This window comes from Nyctereutes procyonoides, unplaced genomic scaffold (genome assembly GCF_905146905.1).
Source record: "Nyctereutes procyonoides isolate TBG_1078 unplaced genomic scaffold, NYPRO_anot_genome, whole genome shotgun sequence".
Classification (NCBI taxonomy): domain Eukaryota; kingdom Metazoa; phylum Chordata; class Mammalia; order Carnivora; family Canidae; genus Nyctereutes; species Nyctereutes procyonoides.
The window spans coordinates 16,431,390-16,435,840 of record NW_026575130.1 but is presented as its reverse complement, the minus strand read 5'-3'; the positions used below and the strand labels follow the sequence as shown (position 1 = coordinate 16,435,840).

The following is a 4,451-nucleotide window of genomic DNA, read 5'->3' as shown; positions in this document are numbered from 1 at the left end:
AGTCAGCATTTATTGAATGTTTTTGTATGCCACTCTTCGAAGCCTGTGCACATTAACTTCTGTAGTCAGTAAATAACCTAGAGATACATTATTAGAGTCTCTGCAGATAACAAAATTGGGTCTCTGAGAGATTAAATTACGTGTGCATGACCACATACATAGTTAGCCAGAGGTGAAGGTGGGATTAGAGACAGGGCAGTGTGACTCAAGATCTGAATAATAGCGACCACCCTTGGACATACTCTATGCTGGGCACCGATCTAAGAACTCCCTATGCCTCGAGATAGGAACTATTTGTATCCCATTTTACTGATTAGAAAACTGAGCACAGAGAGGTTAAGTACCTTGATGGAGCTGAATGCTCATTAAGTATGGAGTCAGGTCCACCCAGTCTGGCTTCAGGCTGTGTCTCAGTCTCCATGCTACACTGTCTCAACTGATTTTTATGGGCTATAACTAAGAAAATCCATGTGAAATACTTAGCCCAGCACCTGGCACAGAGGAAATGCTTAATAAAATGAATTAATTAGTACCAACTGGGAAGTCCTATAAATTGGCAAATGTGATTGATTGAGATCATTTAAGCACAGAGTGTTCTGTGCAGGCAGACCTTTTGTTATATGTGCTCTTCTGGTAACTCTCCTCGTGATTTTGTTTTATGTAATTTCATTAATTAATTCACGAGTTGGTTCACTCCATCAGCCTTGCCTCATCTATTGCTTTTAGTATGCCAACACTGTGCCAAGTGCTTTGGTATGTGATGTGTAGATACCTCTTTGGAAGAAGACTTATAGATTCATTGTACTGAAGTTAAAGGAGCACCAAACAACTTTAAAAATAAATTCTATATTAGCAGTTGAAATTCTCTTACTAGCTAATTTCAGTTGTTTGGGAGGAACTTGTTCTGGGATTCAGTGATGCAGAGTAGCACAGTCATTTAGCTCCTTCAGGCCAAGTTTTCCCACTGATCTTGCAACATTTTCCCACTCCTGAGATGTTTTATCTCTTCATCTGACAACTGCGTGTCAAAACGTTATAGCTTAATGTTCCACTCACTGTTATTTCCTTAGATATTTTATTTTTTTATTTTTTGACATATGAAAATTTATTATTGTCATGTGTTCACCATCAGAGCTTATGATCTTTGTCCTTCCTCCTTGCCTTTGTACAAGGCCAAAGGAGAGACACTGGCTATTTTGACAACCTTAAAAGGAACTCCAGGAGTGTCACTGACAGCATGACCTTTGTGACCAAAGCCAGTGACCAGAACCTCATCATTTTCCTCGGTAAAATTCAAACAAACATTATTGGGTATTAAAGACTGTGGGGTTTTTTTGTTTGTTTTTGTTTTTGTTTTTTTGGCCATTCTTGATCAGCTGGACCGTGACATACTTCCTGATGGCAGAATTTGGCTGTTTGGCTTTAACCCTTACTTTTTCCAGTGCAATTTCCTTTGCGTGGGAAGATCCTCCAAAAGCATTGGCTTTCAGGGCTGTGCCCAAATGGGCTCTCTTGTACTGTTTATCATGCCACTTCTGATCTCATCAGTGGCTCTGGAGCTTCCTGGCAGTAGGAAGGCTGTGTGCGACACTTGCCCATCCTGCCGGCGCCACGGGCCAGAGCCACGGACCAGAGCCAGAGAGAGAAGTGCAGGAAGGGGCTACCTATTTCCTTAAATATTTTTAAAACATGGCTTCTGTTCTAAATGCCATTTTGCTTCTGCTAAGGGGTTAAGAGAGGGTATAACCTAAAAGGCACAGGTTTTGAAATCAGAACACAAGTTCAAAGCCAATTGTCTTCACTCTTCGACCTCTAGCAAATTATTTAACTGCCTTAAACCTCAATTCCCTCCTTTGAGTGAAGGTAGCAATTTCTACCCTGCAGGACTGCCTGGTGATTGAATTCAGCAGCGCAAGGCAAAGCCCCCAAAACAGAGCTTGCTCCTCTAAGGCACTCTGCTTGCACTGCGTACTTCCTATCACACTATTATTCTCCTAATAATTTTAAGAAAGTATAATTTCATCTCCTTTGACTTGAAGTCATAAACATGTGATCATTACTTTTCTAAATCCATTTTCTTTTGTAGGAGTGAATCTTGTTTTTTTTTTTTTTTTTTTTCTCCCAGTTTTTCAATAGTGTTAGTTGCAGCAGAACTGGGGTTTCATGGTGCAAGGTTAGGATGATGCAGATGCATGTTTCGAAGGGAATACTTCCTTATCATGGTGGGTACCAGAGCAGTAGCTTTGACAGGGTGACAAGGGGAAAAGGTGACCAAGTGGAATTTTAATACAATAAAAAGGGCAAGGGCAAGAATAAAGAAACAGACCTGAGCCAAAGGCAGATGCTCAAACACTGAGCCACCCAGGCATCCCTGAACCAAAGATATTTGAGCCAAATATTCTTGCAGAATTTATTAATTTAATATGGAGTTGGAAATATTTCAGGAACAGATAGTTAGAGGTCTTTAAGTAGAGTATTTTTTTTCCTAATCAAGAAATCCTATAAATCTCCCCAAATATATCTGTTTTCTAAGTTTTCAGTAGAATTCAAGTTTATTTTTTAAATAATAGAAACAACATAGGTCACCTTTGCTGTTTGGTACTTCTGGACATTTTTAAGCAATAAAACATTTTATGTATTTATTTATTTATTTAGATTTTATTTATTTATTCATGAGAGACACACAGAGAGAGGCAGAGAAGCAGGCAGAGGGAGAGGTAGGCTCCATGCAGGGAACCCGATGTGGGACTTGATCCCGGGTCTCCAGGATCATGCCCTGGGCCAAAGGCAGGCGTTAAACCACTAAGCCACCCAGGGATCCAGCAATAAAACATTTTAGAAGTTTTTTTTTTTTCACTTTTTAAAAGATTAGATAGCTTGCTTTCATCAAGTCATATTTTATTATATATTTTCTCATTGTATATTACTAATGGAAATGAGCATTTTACTTAATAATATTTAGCAGACACACTTACCAAAATAGTTAAAATTTCTGCCAAAAAATGTTCTGAGGATTTTCTCGTTTCTGAGTTTTGAGGACAGTAAGATCGCATGATACCTAATGACCAAGAGGATTGATTTACAGTATATTTAGAAACATCTCCTCCCACATATTACTACACTCAAGTGCTAGCCAACAATTTTAGCTTTTGCAAAAACAGCTTTATTTTTTTTTACCTAATGTGCAGAAACACTATCTAGGTGTTTTGTTTTGTTTAGTTTGGTTGGTTATTATAGTTATTTTTTAAATCACCATTTTATTGTGAACAATGCTACTGTGATTCTATTTTTTCTCATTTATGATAATAGCATAACCTGCCTTAACACATTCATTAAACTCTGTGCTTTTCATGATTTTTATTTTCTCAAGAATATAAGTCAGTAAAATCTGCAAAGTACAAAGAAAAAGTCTTGGTGTAGTTGAACATCAGAAAATTCAATATATTTACTCAGAGCATGTATTGGAGTGACATGACACAAGTCATGTAAAAATAGATAGTTGTAGCAATTTACTCTTCAGCATGCATTTATCAGTCACAGGAGAGCATCCAAAAGTTCTGCTGAAGTACTTGAGTTTCCTGTCCTTATTCTTAAAGTCGCTTTGAAATTTGAGAAAGAACAGCCTCGCAGCTGCTGGTCAAAGAGCTACCAAGTAAGACATATGTTTAAAGCAAAGAATGGTGTTAGATTCTTATTGAAAAGGACACGTAGGACCTGGTAACCTCATAAATAGCTAACAACAACAAAGCATGGAGATTTTCGAGTGACTTTTAGACACAGGAAATTAGAGAATTAGAGAATCGTAATGATGGAAGGGGACCTCTCTCTGCACTTATTAAGATCATTTGAGATCGTAACTCAAATGCTCTCCGTTGGTGCTGTAAACCAGTGATGCGTCAGGTGGGGACAGTGTTCCCACTGTAACACATATACCCGTCTACAGGAAGAGTGTTCCATTCAGTGACAGCGTGTTGCCACTCGAAGGGAATGCAGTCTTTGTTGCACATCATGGGATTTCTCCAGAAAAGACGGAAATTTGGATTTAAATGTGAAAGTGTCTGGGCCACTTTGCGCAACTGCACAACTTGTGAAAGTACAGCATATGCAGCAGCACACACTATGCCTATTTGTGAAGCAAACAAAAGATTGCACAAGTGTTAAATTTGACCCACTGGTAGGCAGTTTGCCACTTCTGGCTTACACTGTTAGAAATTTTTTTGTTATTATTGAAATGAGATCTGTTTTGCAGATCTTTGGATCTTCAGGTCATGTGGAACAAATGTAACTTTTACATACACACACACAGACACATATATACACACACAACAGTGTTTCAAATATTTGAAGTCAATTATCATATTTCTTTTCTTAAATTTAGGGTTTGGAGAGCCAGTCAAAAAAATACATTGTGAGTCTGTTCTGAATGAGTGGTAATGAAAGTAGGCTGAGTC

At 38.2% G+C, this 4,451-nt stretch overlaps 1 pseudogene; it reads right to left on the bottom strand.

Annotated features, from left to right (window-relative positions):
- Positions 1-1,135: 1,135 nt before the first annotated feature.
- On the bottom strand, positions 1,136-1,599 carry LOC129521259 (40S ribosomal protein S23-like; annotated as a pseudogene).
- Between the last annotated feature and the right edge of the window lie 2,852 nt (positions 1,600-4,451).